Raw genomic sequence first — 19,250 nt, forward strand, 5'->3', positions numbered from 1 at the left:
AAAAATATAATATAACAAAACAGTGTAAACAAAAGAGGAAAAGAGTAGAAGACAAAATGCCCCAAATAAAAACAAGTCCACATTGCTATAAACACACACACACACACACACACACACACACACACACACACACACACACACACATACAGTGGGTACAGACACATGTACAACACGCACCAGAGAGAGAGAGAGAGAGAGAGAGAGAGAGAGAGAGAGACAGAGAGAGAGACAGAGAGAGAGAGAAAGAAGAGAATGATGAGAAGCGAAGAAAAGAAACAAAAACATGATTCACAAGGCTTGCTTTGTAAGGACCAGATAAAATATGTTTAGTAATGCAACCTGAGCTGTGATGAGATTGACACAGTCACTGGCACTCTGCTGGAGAAAACCGATGCCAGAGGGGATCCCTTGGTTGTTTGGTGGGGCTGAGCCAGCAGGAGATTGACTAGCCTGCAAGGGGTGCAGGGGAGCTTCTGGCAGCAATTTCAGGAAAGCAAATCTCTTCCACAAGTGGCAGTGTTACCGCTCTTATGACAGAAGCTCCTGCATATCTTTAATCCTTCTCAATAGGATTCTTAAATGCAGTGTTTGGATGGGTCAGCGTCTGACAGCAGGTACTTTTTATTGGTTTGGCCTGAGAGCTTGGGAAGCCCTCATCTACGTATTTGGAGGCATGGTCTTGCTTCTAAGATTATTGGTCTGTCTTTAGCTTATGTGACCTGTGTCACTTTGTCACCTGTGGAGGAGGGGCTTGGGGAGTTGCTCTACATGACTGATGTCTCAAACCTCTCTACATAGGGTTGTGGGGGACTGTAGCTACATGAGAAGGGCCTGATCTCCTGAGAGACTGAGAATGCTCCTGCCATCCCTTTTAGGATTCCCGGGGAATTCGACCCACCCCAACCAGGAATCATGGTACCTTTCACAGCCTTCCACCCTACCTGGAAGAGTCTGTTTCTTTGGATTCATCCATTGCCTTTGACTATAATCTCCTTCTGCATAGATCCTTGAGCATTAAGAGGAGGGGTTGATGAAGATTTCCCATTTAGAACGTGATCTTATGAATTGTGTCATTCTCTCTGCCTGTTTTCCAGTTTTTGAACTCTGATAATTCCTATCCAGTGCAATAAGAAGCTTCTCTGAGGAAGCTTCTCAGAGAAGAAGAGAAAGGAAGGTTGAACAAAGCAGTGATCTACAGGTATAAAAACGTGTGAGTCATTTTATTAACATTTTCAATTGGCAGTGTTAGCTTTCCTTTAGATCTATGCCCTTGAATGTCATATTGTCTATCCTGCCTGAGAAAGGGACATGCCTCGTTTAAGGCAGTTGCAGGTAGTTTGAAATTTACCTTGGCGTCTTTTGATTTGGGGTCTTGAGGCCTGATCAAGGACTGTATACAAATACTTCTGTGACATCTGGCTTCCAAATGGCTGCCTTTGAAATTGCTCAGCAATCATAGTCATGTTGAGTTATTTCCTTTTACTAAATCTCTTTCTATATTTCTACACATACTATATTGACTCTGTTCTATAGTAAACTAACTAACATCACTTGAAATTTAGCCCACTGGAATACTTACTATACCCAAGATGGGCAGACAGAAACATAAGTCAGTTCCAACAGCTATAGCAGCCCATTTTCTGTAAGTGCTAAAATAATAGAAAAAGATGTCAATATACAGCATATCTATCCACACATATATACATGTTTACATAGAAGAACTCAATCAAATATACATATATACATTTGAATAAATTATATTCGATGTACAATATAAAACACACCATATGTAATATATAATATGCAACATATATTTAACACGAAATATGATATAAAAGTATGATAATAATATATGATAATATGTGATACATAAAATGTAATATATCATAGTATACATACTTATATTATCAAATAATCAAAACAGTGCATGAAATTCTATGTATGGTTTCTTGACATTAAGTTGATGGCAGATAGGAGAAATATAGCCTCTCTTCACTGCCTCTTAATAAGTGAAAAGGGATTATAATTCAGTGGAATGTTTTGGAATAAAATTCTCACAGTATAATTACATGTGATTTCACTGAGGAAGGCTTTGGGGTGGTATCAAGTATAAAGACATTAAGTGCCTGATAGGGAAGCATTGTGTTAATTATAAACAAAATCTGAAGCAGTTGATGGGATTTTTACAAAGAAATCTCTGTTAAGCCTAGAATGACTGTTTTAATTTTAAAAAATCTAAAAGTAATACAATCACTAAGTGAGTATGTCCCAAATAATGAAGTGCCATTTATAGCGAGTTTTAAAAGAAAACTAATGGAGGACAAAAAAAAGCTAATTTTAGTATTACAAACATAAAAGTCAAGAAAAGCCAAAAATCTATCAGCCAATATCCAGATTCCACTTAACATGTGATCATCGTTGTCGTCGTCGTCGTCGTCATCATCATCATCATCATCAAGAGACAGAAGGAACCCTTCTTCCTGTGCCTTCTTTTTTATATTTTCCTTATTATACTTACAACTTAAATGAAAAAGTTATCACTTGCTATTCTAAGAATACATTAAATACATAATAAGAAAAGAAATTGTTAGAGCACAAGCCTATTAATTTTCATATTTTAAATTGTATGCATTAAACTCTGAAGGACCAAAATACTTGTGATTAAAATATAGAATTATCACAACTAAAATTAAGAGAGATACATTAAAATTAGACAAAGGCATTTGCATATATATATATATATATAGTGTGTGTGTGTGTGTATTAAAAGCATTTTGCATACCAGAGAACTTGATTCAGTGTTTGGATGATTTCCCATAGTCTATTAACAAAGAACAGCATTGAAACACCCTCTTAGCAGGGTGGTGATGAGGAGGAACTAAGACAAACTCATTAAACACGTCACACCAGGCTAGTTCAATTGTCTTTTTTTGACACAGTTATGATAGCGTAAGCTCAGAGAAGTGCTGCATTCTGAAAGAAAATCATTTTTAGCTGGCTGTCTGACAGAGTTTCTCATGACACCCTGCTGTGGAGAATGGAGAAATGTACACAGCATGGCAAATTGGGTAAATGAACAAGACCAAAGAGCAATCAACAGGGCTCAAGTTCAAGTCATTTTGACATGTTCAGTGATTTTCCACTGACTCTCACCATTGTCACATTGCTATGACTTGGATGCACAAGTTGATAAGACCCTTACTACATTCATACAGACAGGAAGTTGAAAATAACAATAGACATTGTGGGTAACACATTCTGTATTCTAAAAAATATGTGCAGGCTAGAAACATGATCCAAACATAAGAGTATAAAATAAAAATAATGGAGCATGGTGGGTAGACAAAAGTGCATAAAAATGAAGGAGGAAGAGGAAGATATAGTATAAATGACAGATTTATAAACCCACTGATGAGTGGAATAGAAATAATGAGAGACTGCTGTGAATGAACATTATAATTTAACTACGTTAATTTACATTAAACATTTATTTTATATAACTCACAATTGGCATCAAAGACAGGATTTGCAGTTTATCTGTAAACCCTCAGCTTGAATTGAGGTATATTACTAATTTTTTTTTCAAATATGAAATTTAACCACTGTTACCATGAGTCAGAGAAAGCATTAGAGCATCTATCCACTTTACTCTTCTGAACGTTCAGTCTGGATAAACCACACACTCTTAAAAGGCAGAATATGACTGTGTAGTTATGTATTGAGATGCACTACACTGCCATGGAGTGATGCTCACCAGGCCGGGAGTCAGAGATGTAAGCTGAGAAGCTTCCGGTTCACACCAACCTGACTTGCAATCTGAGGTGACCATATGTAAGGTTCTAATAACTGTCCAGCTGAGTCTGCCCATCCCCAGAAACACAGGAAGTTATAATAAATTGTATTAGACACTCACTTTGACAGCAGTATACTACACAGTAGAGAAACTAGTGTGCAACAAATTTGAATTTAGAGTTTGTATACATTGATGTGATTATGATCTATTTACATCGTGAATGACAGGGAGGGGTGCTGGCTCCAATCTCACTCTATTCAGGTGATTCTACATTTAGAATATGTTGATGTACTCAGACATTTGTTCTACGTTCAATAAGTTTACTTACAAAATGTTCCCAGAAGAGAGAAAAATGATAATTACAGTAAATGTTTTGTAAAAGAAATGCCAACCAACTTAAAACAGTTTTCTAGAGATGGACAAACTATAACTCATTTATGTGTATTGACTAAATGCCTCTCTTACTTACCACAGAACCAAATCATAATTAAGTTAAGAAAAAACCAGATTAAACTCATATTTTCCTATTTTATAATTCCACTTTCTGTTGTGGTCTCATTTGATAATGTGAAAGTTTCCTGAGACAGAATTCTTACCTGAAGAGTATTTTCATCTAAGGAAGTCAAAAATAACTTGAATCATCTTTCAATTTTTATAGAAGCTACCTCAGTAATATATCAGAGCATAGTATGTTGACTTAACTGATAGACAAAACCCCTTCCAATACAGGAAGCTGAGGTTAGTTATATCTGTTGGTCTCACATAATAATCAGAAAATGCCCGTACTATTCATTGACAATGTCAGCAGAGAAGGTTGGCATGAGATATACACTACGTTATTAGGTTACAGCTTACAGTAGTGCTTAATATTAAAAAACATTTCTGCATTTCAGTTAATCGCAAGATGTATGAAAAACAGGGAAAGAGCAGAATTATAGAAAAGTGAAGGAGGAGGAGAGATAAAATATTTTGAACATGTTAATTGCCAGTTTGTGTACGGTGTAAATAATCACTGTGTTTAATTTTGGTAACAAGTTTATATTCCGAAAGTCACATTTGTTCTTTGTTTCATACAGAATTATCTGTGTAATTAATAAACTACATAACTTAGTGTCTGTTTTCTGAAAAGTAATCTACGGTTTGAATAAATTCCCCTAAGAAATCTGGTGGATTGGGACCTCATAGCTTTAAATGATGTTTTTCCTCATGAATAGTCTAATTTCTGTATCTCAGAATTTGGTTTTACTGGTACTAAGTCTCTCATCATCCTTCCCTTTCTGGTATTTATGGTTTTCAGTTATGTGTAGAACTCACTTTGCATTATTTTAGTACTAATTTATCATTATATCTGAGGATTTCATATGTATATATACCTACATATGATTATATATCCACATCTGATTTCCTGATTCTAACTGTGTTAAGATTCCCCATAAATTGGTCCTTTTCAGCCTCATTACACTCTTTTAATGTTTTCCATAGGAACCTAACTCTAATTTGAGCTCCCATATGAGTATATATTGATATGACAGCATCCTCTGAAGCATGGAAAATCTTGAAATCCCAGAATTTAGAACAATGGAGCAATACATTTCTTTTTATTACAAACAATTCAGTCTGCATTATACTTTACAACATCATATAAACATTAATGCATTACACAATTTGAATGTGCCTTATATAGTGTATTAGACTATGTTACACATTATATAGGGTATTTGAGCTATTCTTCATGACATGGAAATGAAGAAGATAAACACTTCTTAGGCTCAGAGAATATTTCAGAAGAAGGAGCAGAAAGAATATAAGGGTTGATTTAAGGATAAAGCCTACTTGACACTGTTTTCTTCTTTGATATGACTTAGCCACTGTAATAATGAATTTACAAGAGCTTTGGCTCTTTGAATTGGGCTGATACAAATAGGACCTGTCAGCAGCCAGTCGTGAATGGGGCTTCTACCATTCCACAATAAACTACTGGATTTATATATGTGTATGAGATGGTCTAATTAAATTAATAAATGTTTGACACTTACTTCATAATTTAGAAGCTATAAGATGACTGAGTGTACTGGTGTTTATGTAAGAAAGTGGCCTGATGAAATTCATTAATTTCTAAGCTAATTAAAAATTGATAAAACATTTATAAGAAAAAATAAAAATTTTTCCTATCCTTATACTTTAGTTAATTTACATTGCAGTGGATTTTTCATTTACATATCATGATATGAAGGAGGACTGCCTTATGGCTTAGGGATTAATTTTTCTAGTTGAACGTGCTCCATTTCATTCAAAATTGCCTTGGATATATAAAAAACAATTAACATGAGGAAAATATGTTGATTATTTTAGAAGTTCAGAAATAGTTCATTGACTTTAGTTTTAATGAATGAGAGCATATTTTAGAAAATAATTCCAGTAATAATTTGGATAACATCATTCATTTATGAGGGAAGATGTTTAAGAAGAGAATACTTTCAATGATGTAGTGTGATAAGCTGTGAAAGCTTGATAGAACTGAAAAAGCAATGTTGAAGGCAAACGTTTTCATTGCAGTAATAAAAGTAGGAACTTGGGAGGAATTATAGTTACAGCTCTATTCTGGCAAAATAAAAACAAAGCAAAGAAAGAAACAAAACAAAGCGAAACAAAGAAACAAAAATAATACTCCAAACATTTCATACAGAAATGTATTTGAAACTGGCTGAATGTTCACATATTCTATAGTCATATCTAGAAATTTTGCAACATTCTGCCAATTAAAATAAAACATCTGCCTCAGTGCGAGCATATAAAGAACTTAGCAGTTGGCACCGCCCTCCTTTCAGCAAGACAATAGCTGAACAAACTAAAAATACAGTTTCTGAAGCTCATCAGAGAATTGAGATCACAGCACAAACTCTCATTGAACTCTCGAGAAACTGGAGCATTAGTTCTTTTGCTATAAAAAAATAAAATAAACTGTATCTTAAAAACAAAGTGATTAATTTGTAGCAGTGCTGGCATCTGGTAAGTTAGGGATTAAGGCACTGGAGTATTTGGGGAAATATATCTATTTGCTGAGTCATAAAACACCATCTTCACATTTGTGTCCTATTGAACAAATAACAGCACCCGGTGCTTAGTCTGTGTCTACTCAGCTCTCTACCTATCCCACATCTCTCTATACATAGCTACATCTTCTTTGGTAACACATTTGCAATTATCTGAGATCCTGTTTCTGGTCTAGATGTATGAATAAAAATGGTAGATATTTCAACAAACTAAACATAAGCTAAAATAACCAATTAAAATATAATTCAAGGGGAACTGTCACGTTGTTTCTCATCTAAGTACTATGCTCTCTCTAAAGAGAGGTTGCAAGGTTACTTGGACCTTCATCTAAGAACCATGTTATGTTGCTCTGTGTGGTATTTTTCCTAAAAGCACTATACTGTCAAGCTCCAGCAACAATAACCTCTCTGAGGCATTAGATACTTTTGGTTACTGGCCAAAGATAAAGGATCCTTATTGGCTTAATATAAGGTATTCTATAACTTTCTTGTGTGGATTATTTTACTCACATAGCAGGAAGGATAAATGTTCTATCCAGATACCCTTTTATAAGACCAAAACCCCCATTTAACAGTGTCCCAGTGTTATGACTTAGTCACTTTCAAATTTATCTCAATTTCTAAATATAAGGATGCTTTGTATTAGTTTTTAAGAGATGAAATATTAGAAAGTTTTATCAGTCTATAGAAACCACAGAATAAAAGAATGGGAGTCATGATCTTCTTACCTTCAAAAGACGATGCCGAGGATAAAAGATGGGAAAAATATTTAAGTTACAAAATAGTCAATGTCTGGAGAATAACTATACATGATTATATATTTCAATGTATATGAAGATCTAGTGAGGATTGTAGTCTAACGGGACCATTGATATGCTTACTGAAGTTTTACCTCTAGTAATTCAACACGAGTTTCATAATGAGGAGTCAATGAAAATACATTCATGGGTTTTCTGGAAAGATCAAAGGATATCAATGTCATAATCACAAAGAATTAGCTTCTTTGAAAGGCAAAGGAATTATCACCATCTGTTCCACCTGCAGAAGAGCAAGGGCACCACAACAAACGTAAAGAATATCTGATGGATTCCTTGTGGGTAAGAATGAGTGAAGAAAGAGTATGTCAGTTTGGATTTATGTCAGCAAAAATCCACCTATTTAGAAGACAGATTATATAAAAATAAACAGAATATATCAAATGCTGTTTCACATTTCAATGAGAGGTACCCTATTCACAATAAAACAAATGAGATTTTAGAAGTAAAAGTAAGAAAAATAAAGCCAAAGAAGTATTGGAAGCAATAAGAGAAGAAATTTTTCGAAAGTTAACAGCATATCAAAAAAATAGGGTTGGGGATTTAGCTCAGTGGTAGAGCGCTTGCCTAGGAAGCGCAAGGCCCTGGGTTTGATCCCCAGCTCCGAAAAGAACCAAAAAAAAAAAATAGTATAAATTCTTCAGGATAAACACACAATACCAAGTGGTAAATTTTGTAAATTTTATACCGGAGCAAGCAATATGAAAGCAAAATAAATGTAAATATAGAAAATAAAGCTAGGATCAAAGTGAGTCACTATACATACAGAGGAGGACAATATGGACTTCTATGGGAAGTCATACAGAAAAAGAAGAAATTGGAGACAAATCTTTGAAGTGCCAAAAACATAAACTAAACCTAATCCTTAACCTTGAACTCTAGTGAAATTAATCTTTAAAGGTGAAACAAATTAGAGTTTTCCAGAAAATATAAGTCGATGAATTTATTCTCAGTACATCATATTGTAAGAATCAAAACTAGTTTTAAATCTGTGAGCAAAACAACATAGCCCAGAAAGGTATGGTTGTATAGAGAATGGAAAAGTATTAAATAGGAATGATTGGAACTGAACATTTTTCTTATTATTGTTAATTAATATTTTAAAATATCAATGCTCAATCTTGCATTTGGAATAATGAGCAAGCTGACTATGTGAATGCCTTGAATTAATGAACTTAGTATTATATATACAACTGTATCTCAAGGTAATGCCTCTATCCATGAAGCAACATTGAGTATGTGTGATTATCTAGCTTCATATTAAACGAAAATACAAAATATAGAGGAACCAGGAGATTAACTGAGTCACAGAATGATGACATTGACAAAAATGAACAAAAATATAAAAGTAGAGGAAGTAAAAAATGAATTTTGCTGGAGAGGATTCTAAAATAAGTCCAATAAACAGAAGCCAGTTACAAACTTCATATCATATTTTAGTGAATGTCTTGCATAAATCCTGGTAAGCTTGGGTATTTTGTACGATGTTAACTTTGGTATTTTGGTAAATATGGCATTTGAAGGCATTTTAGGGTGAATTATATATCTAATTTGGAAGACTGGGCAAAGCTACTTGCCCCTTGTAGCATGATGGGCCTCAGAGAATCATCTGAGAGCATGATTGGATGAAAAGCTCTTTTTTTAAAATATTTATTTATATATGTGAGTACACTGTAGCTGTCTTCAGACACACCAGAAGAAAGCATCAAATCTTATTACAGATGGTTGTGAGCCACCATGTGGTTGCTGGGAATTGAACTCGGGACCCTTGGAAGAGCAGCGGTGCTCTTAACCCCTGAGCCACCTCTCCAGCCCTAAGAAAAGCTCTTATAAGAGAAGTTGTGCTTTAACACCTAACTTTGAACTTAGGCATTGCATTAGCCTTTCCTTATATTCCCAGGTAACCTTAACACGCACATTTGTTTAGGGTGTTTTAAAGCCATTTAATTATACTGTCAGCTTTTCAAATTTTCTGCATTTTAAACTCAAAATGATGCTGCATCACAGTGCCCATTTGTCTTCAGACTGACACTTCATTCTGAAGATCCCGGGATTTAAAAGACTTCAATAATCTCACAAGCAAAATTCTATCTGACTCATATACAGTTGTGTTCTTTTTGTAGTTGAAAATTTAAACATATCTGAGAAATTTGGCATGCGTGCAGAATTCACATAATTTCACCTGCTTTCTCTCCTTCCTATAGCTTTCCCTGTGTCTCCCTACTATCTCTACCTCCAAACAGTATCAACTCTTCTTAAATTATACTTACATTTAACCAGCTGAGTACACTTAATATTTCAGTTGCAGATATTTGTGTGGTGTGTGTACATGGGTGTGCCCATGTGCATGCATGCTTGTGCCAGTGCGTGTGCATGTATGTGTTTATTGTGTATCACAGGTATTGGCTAACACAGCAAGGGCCTGTATCTTGAGAAAACTGCTTCTTCTTACCTGATAAGCTATTAATTGTCAGAAGCTCTCTGTCTAGTGATGAGACTTTTTGAGTTTTCCCACATATGTTAGAATGTCAACTTGTGGTTGCCATTGTAAGGTCTTCAATACAGTACTATACAGTTCATGATACAGTTCATGATTTATGGATCCAATTCCTCGTTATATATAGAAGACACTGTTACAGAAGAGACCCTGTTTCTCTGGCTCTTAAGATCTTTCTTTCTGCTCTTCCCTGAAGTTCCCTGAGTAGTATGTTGAAGGGTTCTGTTTTAGATGTATCATCCTGGACCGTGCACACTGTGCTCTCTTGTTCTCTGCCTTTCAATCTGTTCTGAAATTGAGTTATGATTTTCTTTAAAATGTTGCCATGGTGTGAAGCTTATCAGAACATAATAGAAGCCATATTTTGAAATTTTACAATTTAGATGTTTTCTTGTAAAAAAAAATATGGAGCACACAGAATCTCAAAAATAATGAGGAGTAGCAAGAACTGTAGTTGTAGTCAGTAATACGATCACAAGGCCAAACAAACAAAACACTGGATTGTAATTCACTGAAAGGGTTTCTCGCATACTGTCCTTTGTGTTTGCAAATCATTTTCTCCACAAAACACATTATTTCTTTTGTCTAGGAGGTGTCTAAAAACTGAGATAGTAAATGTGCTGTATGAAGTTCCCAACTATATAGAAATAGATACTTTTCGTCTCTTTCAGTGACATTGACATTGACTTTGGAATAGACATAGGCTATATTAGTCCAATTAAGAAGTAGAAAAAGCAGATTTATTGGGAGACCAGCTCTCAGGTGAGCTCACCGATCTCACAGGTGTCAGTCAGTGAACTCATACACATCCAGGTTAAAGCAAGGAAGTTTTATGGGTCTTGAGCTTGGGGTGATAACTTTTGAGATAGGAGCTGAGATTGTGTCCATACCTGGTCAAAAACCAAGCCACTTTCAGGTAGGTTGCTAGAAACTCAGGGACAAGGAGTGATGGGAAGTTTTCTGCAAGTGGGCAAGATTGGAGAAAATAGAACAGATGGGGTTTCCTAGCTTGTATGTGGGATGAGCAGAACTTAGCACAGTAAAATTATCTGGAATATTATGTTATTTAGTAGGTAAATATAGATAAATGTATCTGAGACAGTAATGATATAACAATATTTTAGAAAATATAACTGTACAGCAAGATGAGAAATAAAAATAATTCCACTTCAAGATAAGGAATATATGTATATGTATATGAATATACATCAAAATTGCATCTGCTTCTGTAACAAATATTCACTCATATTGATGATTATATTAAATAGGGACTCTTTAAGGGCAAAAATAGAACATGTTTTGATCACATTGTGAACCCTAAGATTGTGATATATACTGGCAAGCCTGTTTATATTTATGGTGTGGCTCAGCCCTTAGCACACATATTTATCTCTCCAACTAGAATACAGATGCACGCTTCAGACACACCTTTTATCCTAAATAGTTAAAGTTAATTTGTAAAAGGAGGCATCCATGTTTGAGACTGATGTTTGACAGAATGCAGTATGTCTAACTCTCACCAGAAGAGAGAGGATAGGGAAATTATTTAAGAAAGCACAGAGAGAGAGAGAGAGAGAGAGAGAGAGAGAGAGTTTATTAGGACAGTTGTATAGAGAACGGCTGGAGAGAGAGAACAAGCTAGACACAGGTGAAGACAGAACAGAGAATGAGAATGTGGCCAAGAAGAGTAATTCAGGAGAAGCTGAGACAAGTCAGACTGAACCAGTAAATTTAGAGAGGAGTTTGAGCCAGAAGAGCTGAGTTGCACAAGCCAGGCAGAGCTCAGAATGAACTAAAAAGGGTGAGTGTATTCAGCAGTAAGTGTCTGCGGTTGAAAACACTCTATGTCTAAATGAGATTGTGGAGGCCAGAAGTTCTAGGACTAGGTGTAGGTTAGCACAGTGAGGCAATAATCCTAGGAGATAACAATTATGTTAGGCGAATAAAATTTACATTCACAATGTTAAAGGGAAATTTAATGTTGTGATGTTGAAAAAGAAAAAAGAAACATCAATGAGTAGAAGGAGCACTGTATAATTATTGAGAAGTAAAAATTTTCAAGGAGAAATAGCATTTCGTCACATATATCTAAAAATATAATATCAACTGCGAAGTGAAATCTGACAGAACTGAAAAGAAGAGCAGACAAACTCAGCCTTAGTGCTGAAAGCTTAGGAACTTCTATTTCAGCAATAGATCAAGCCAGCAGAATAGAATTAAGGATATACTTGGCATGAAAAGATAGATCAATCAACTTAATTTAACTGACATATATATGAAATATTCCTATCAGAATATACAATGTCTTTTCAGTCTCAAATAGAAAAGTCATGAAAAAGGACCAAATTAAAGAAGGTAAAATGTAACTTAGCAAATTTAAAAGAAAAAAGGCCACATCCACAGTTGAGTTAACGGGGAAAAAAAAATGAACAACTGAAACATAGCTGAGAAGTTTCAAGTATATTCTGATTCGACAACACAACGATACAAAGCAGAATGGTCCTGACGAACACTCAAGAAGATTTTCAATATTTTTATACTATGCTGGGGTAACCTAGTAGGAGATTTCCTGTTGTACTATGTGTACAGTCCTGATTCAAAGCCACTGGCATAATTTAGAAACCCCTTCTGCTGAAGACCTACATAAGGACATAGGAAGAGTGGTTCTAGAGAAGCAGAAGTATAAGAATGAATCTTTTATTAATCTGGAGTTGGTTTAAACACCAAAAGAAGGGGTGTCACAGACTAAAAGTGTGTACCACCACACCTGGAACTGGGAATTGCTTTGTTCCAGCTGACCTTGAACTCAGAGATCTCCTTGTCTTAGTCTATTGGGATTAAAGGTTTATACTACCATGCCTGTACCTAAGTTTTTCATAGTCACTATGCCTTATGACTTCCATGCCAAGATCCAGGTCAGAAACTTGCATCTCCCAGCCTCCAGATCAGGATCACAGGTGAGTCTTCCAATTCAGGATTGTAGTTTATTCCAGATAGAGTCAAGTTGACAACCAGGATTCACCACTATAGCCAGGATCCATGGGTCCAGGAATCAAGGGGTGGTAAAGACAATAAATAGTTCCACTCACTATCATTCTTTGTGACCCTCTAGGAAAATGTTTGCTTCCTATCCCCACAACTTTAGGTTCTGCTGGCCTAGAAGTATGGGTTCCAGTGGGGCAAGTGTTCCTAGCAAGAGCCACAACAAAACATTACATTCTGGAAGTTCAGACTTTCCCCTGGTCATTTTGGGCTTCTAATGCTCTTAAACCAACAGGCTAAGAAAGGAACAAGTGTTAGGAGGGGTGATAGATCCAAATTACAATGGGAAAATTGGATTGCCTCTCCACAATGGAGGTAAGAAGGATTATGTCTGGAGTATAAGAGATACATTAGGGTGCCTCTTAGTACTACCATGTCCTGTGATTAAAGCCAGTGGGAAACTACAACAGCCTAATCCAAGGAGGACAGGATGCAGACCAATCAGAAAAGAAGGTGTCACTCCTCCAGGGTTACTCCTCTAGGAACAGAGCCAATAACTGCTGAAATGCTTGCACGGGGTAGAGGAAATGCAAAATGGTTAGTATAGGAAGATAATTAAAATACCAGCTAAGGCCATGTAACCAGTTGCAGAAATGAGAATTATAAAGTAATATGAATGCTTCTGTTTTATTTTGTTAAGAACACATTTGTCTTCCATTGAATTTCTTTAAGTTCAATTGATATTTTAATTGAGATACTAAAAGAATGTTCCCAAGGGACATTGCCCCATTGTAAATTTACAAATATGTTTGCAATTGTAGGAGGAATAGTTATATCATGTTAGGTATATTCATGACCTTGTTATTTTGCCATGTGGACATGAGATTTCATTTGTGTCAAGTTGACAAGGGGTAGATTGAAGTGGCTATTCCTGGTTGTTAACTTGAATATATCTGGAATATGACTACAGTTCAGAATTGGAAGGCTCACCTATGATCCTGATCTTTAGGCTGGGAGAGACAAGTTTCTGACCTGGACCTTGGCATGGAGATCTTGAAGCATAGTGGCTATGAATCCCAGGAGACTAAGGCAAGGAAATCTCTGAGTTCAAGGTGATCTGGAACAAAGCAAGTCCCAGATCCAGGCATGGTGGTACATGCCTTTAATCTGGGCCACACCTTCTGCTGGAGACCTACATAAGGACATTGAAAGAAAGAAGAGTCTCTCTTCTTGCCTGCTTGCCTTGTAGGACTGAGTAATTGCTAGATCCTTGAACTTCCATTCACAGCTGCTGCTCAACATCGTTGGGGCGTTGGAATAAATAATTTAAGTCATCAACAAATTTCCTTCTATATAGAGACTACCCATATGTTCTGTGACTCTAAAGAACCCTGACTAATACAAGCATGTAGCTGGGAAAATGATATAGAATTCTATTCAAGGGAGATAATGAGAAAATTCCAAGATGTGCATGAGGAAATCTCCTGCAATTTATAATCAAGTAAAGGAGTTTACAGAATATATGAGGATATGCAAAAGCATTTTGTTTCATAAAGAATATCAATGTGCATACGCTTACAATATAAGATATAAAATATGCTAATTTTGATAAGCATTAAAAATGCCCTGAAACTTTTGACAAATACAAATGTGTATAAATTCCATTTTTGGAAAGTTAAAATATTTGCTCTAGGACTTCAAAGATGATTCAGTTATGTGGATACTTTAACTTAGAAAAGCTGACCAAACACAAATGCCAATATTTCTATCTCATGCAACCCTAGCCACTATATCAAGATTTTGTGATATAAAATGCCAAAGGTACTTTTAGATTAATATGAGGAAAAATCTGGAAAATCCTACATAAGACAGAATAAAGAGTGACACAAGACCTATTTTAAGACTGACTAAACAAGTATGTTAATCAAGATAGTGAAGTACAAGAGAATAACAGAGATGTAGTTCATAGTAACATAATGTGTAACCATCAACAAGCACTACATTTAATATCAAATGCCAGTTATAGAACTAGTCTTTTCATTATATAGTGTTGGAACAATTACATGTACAATCTGGATAAAATAAGTGTCATATATTATCCTTTCATCTATCTACCCATCCATCCATTCATCCACCATCTATCTGTCTGTTTGTATTTCCATCTATCTATCTATCTATCTATCTATCTATCTATCTATCTATCTATCTATCTATCATTATATTCATCTATTATATATGTTATATATTATATATATCTAATCTATTTATCATCTCTTTATTCTCTATGTACCTATCTTTAGTCTATATCTATTTATCCTCTATATTTATGTATGAATATACATACATATATATATACATATATTTACCAACATAACTTTATTATTTTAATAAATAAGCATTATTTCCAAATATACCATAGACCTCTATGTAACACCTAGAAAATGCCTTTTGGAAGAGTTATAAAACAACTAACTGACCTTGGAATTCACAGTAGATTTCTTTTAAGAAGCACACAAGTCCATACTAATCAGAAGAAAACCACTAGACAAATCCCAATGTGAAACATTCTACAGTGCACCTGACCAGTATTCTTCAAGGTTATCAAAAAAACAAAGAAAGTCCAAGAAAATGTTGCAGATAAGAGGTGTTTAAGAAGATATGCAAAATAAATACAATGTGGCATTCTGGACCAGAATAAAGTATTAGAGAGATAGAGAAAAAAGAAAGAAAATTGTGGACAGTGTTCAAAGATAATGGTTCAAAACTGCTCATTACTTGGAATGAATAATGCATATTCCTCGATGATGTCATTATAGGACAGATGGAGAGACCAATAGGAGCCCTCTCTAGTCCCTCTTTTATGTGTCTTTAAATCTAAATAGTTTACAGCTGTCTTAAAGACAGATCAAGTATTTCAGCTATTAAAATGTGTAGGCTGTACTTATGACATTGAATACATATAATGAACCTCTATATTTGCTGCACTATGGGCTGAAGCAAACAAAAGCATCAGAGGGCACTGCATAAAATACCTTATTACTAACATCACTAACAAAAATTAGAACAAGTCCTTCCCTGAGTTGTTTATGGCCTAGAAAATTAAAGACTATAATTTTAACAGTTTGGCTAATAAAGAACTTTGAGGAATAAATTGCCTTGAAATAAATCTTGGAAATAATGTTTACACCTATTTCTTCAATGTCTATGGAAAAGTGAAAGTAGTGGATAGAAACGTTAAATCTTAATTTGGGTGATGATGTTAGAAAACTCTTTTGCTTAGTTAAATTTATACTTTGTAGCAGACTGTTATTACTAGAATATATTCTAGATGTACATTTTTCTCATGACAATTATCATTAAATAGACAATTTATTAATTAGTGTTTATGGAAGAATTTATTTTAAAATATTATCTTAAATGATGACAGGAGATATTGTAACAATATATAAATAATTGCTTATCTTCAATTCCTTTTAGATCTTGAAATGAATGGTCATTGAATGATTACCTTCTTCTATAAAACCTGTAAAAACCTGAAAGAAGTGAAGAAAGTTGAACTTCTTGACTTAGCAATACAGTTCCAAAAGGTGAAGAAAATGATGCCTGATATTCTCTTAAATAGTAAAATATATGACTGCTGTGTACAAATTTCATGTACTTTTTATAAAATATTACAGTGGGTATAAAAGGTAAATATATGTGTAAGATCTTCTGACTCTAGATCATTGTACAAAACAATATTTATGAGTAGATGGACACATGATTCTAAATGGATACACTTATTAAATGTGAGGCAGAAAAAGGCTCATTATACTTTCTTTATGAATAAGTTTCATTTTTATTACAGCCACTAAATGTTTGAACAGTTGTGAGGATTTATGATGAGATAACTAAATTTCTCATTTCTAGTGGTGTGCACAGCAAGAGATCTGGCCAGCATTATTGCTACATATGGTTACAGACTGTACAGGCCACATAAATCTCTATAAGCAAGGCTCTGATCTAACAGTGAGGCTAACAATCATTTTCCCCAGTATTAGCAGCATTTTCTCTGGTATGTTGATATAAACCTTTCAACTTTGCTGTTGGAGAAACAACTGATGTGTTTTTGGGAATCTGTTTTGCTTTAGAATTTTCTCGACTTCTGTGGTAATTGTCTAAATGAAAAAAATCATTGAAAACTACTCTGACTTTGAGCAAATACATCCTTAAGTTCTGAATATTTTGAGTAGCCTTGTAAAAACATGTTCTTCTTTCACAAGTTTCTTGGTCAGTACTTGGGAAGTATCAAGTGATGAGAAGTGAACCTCCCTGGAACAAGAGAAGAAATTGACAGAAAAGTTCTTTTACTCTTCACTGATGGCAATAGGGGATATAAACATGTACTGAAAGCCATCAATCTGACTAACAGAAAGCAAATAGTATAAAAGAAGACCAATGGTATTCCAGAATAAAGATGATGGGTTAATGGAGAATGTAGTTTAGTACTGTAAGCTAAAGTATTATTGAAAATATAAGCCATTTTAGAATCTGACTGAAGTAATAGTACAATACCTATTTTCACACTGCAGGAAATATTATAAGCAGGAAATGGAGTGAGCAAACACTAAATGGCACAGTTCTGCCAGGCCTCACCCACCTCTCTCAGGTGGCATACGTCCTACAGGAAGGACAAGCCTCCTATGATTTCAAAGAGGGCCTGCAACTGATACCCAAGCATTCAAATGCCATATAATGCAGGGGAGATTTAACAACTGTAACCACCACATTAATTTTTGCAAACTTGTTAATTATTGCTCATTTCCGTGTCTGAGATTGTGTGTGTGCATGTATGTGTGCGTGTGTGTGTGTGTGTGCGTGTGCGTGTGTGTGTGTGTGTGTGTGTGTTTATTTGTATTCTCAGGAAACATAAGCCAAAATAAACTTCTCAGTGACTTTGCTTTGGTTTTGTTTTACTACTTCAACAGACGAGTACCTCGTGCAAGAGCCTTTAAAAATTTTGTAAATATTTTAAAATATATAACTAGCTGTTGAATGCTGCATTAACCGTTTTTGGTTTCTATGTACCAATAGCACTAGGAATGACCTCACACAATGTCTGGGTACACACATAATACACCATCACACTAACACACTGCCTTCTTTGTTTGCTGTACTCTATGAGTGAGAATTATGGCATCTACCTTTCTTTTAATATAATGACATCTGCTTTTATACACATTACTTCAAATAACCATTTTCCTTCTTTTTATGGTTGAAAAATATTCTATTTATTTTATGATGGACATCTTGGCAGACTCAGTGTCTTGCCTTTTATACACACTGCTACATAATAACAAATATCAATGTGGAGTTATTCCTTTGATATAACGATTTTATTTATCATTCTCATTTTAGAGTTTAAGGTAACCTTGACAGTTGTTTTTGTCTTGGCAGGAATTCATAAGATCCCCATGTTCATAATTTTCCTCATCACTTACAACTATGTTACTTTTTCTAAGCCATCCATCTGGGGTAAGTATTATGTACTTGTGATTTTGATTTATATTTCTGTCTATTATTATTATTTATTATTATTATTATTATTATTATTATTGCTGTTGTTGTTACTATTATTGTTGTCCTTATTTTTACTATTCAATTGTTGCTCCCCTTCCAGTCTGCCCTCCCACAGTTCCTTATCCCATTGCTCCTCTCCCCATCTCCCCTGTCGCTAAGAGGATGTTCCCCCCTGCCCTATATTTCTGTCTCAACTAGTCATGCTTAGGATTTTTAATGTAATTTTATCTACATGTATACAAATTTTTGAAAAAAGTATTCATTTTTCTTTGCCTAATATTAATTGATCTATTTGCTCCTTTCGTCTTTGAGCTAGTACAATTTTCAAAACATTACCTCTTTTTTGTTGATTATTTGTAAGTATTTTCTTCTGTAAATTGTCTCTTAATTTTTGATTATTTCCTTTGTTATGCAGAAGCTTCTTAATTTTACATAATCCATTGGCTATATTTTGCTATGTTGATAGTACTTTGGGAATCATGTCTAAACCATTTTTGCATATCTTTTTATTCCTAGTACAGTCATAGCTTTGAGCATCTTATTTATACCTT

Source organism: Rattus rattus, chromosome 2 (assembly GCF_011064425.1).
Source record: "Rattus rattus isolate New Zealand chromosome 2, Rrattus_CSIRO_v1, whole genome shotgun sequence".
NCBI lineage: Eukaryota > Metazoa > Chordata > Mammalia > Rodentia > Muridae > Rattus > Rattus rattus.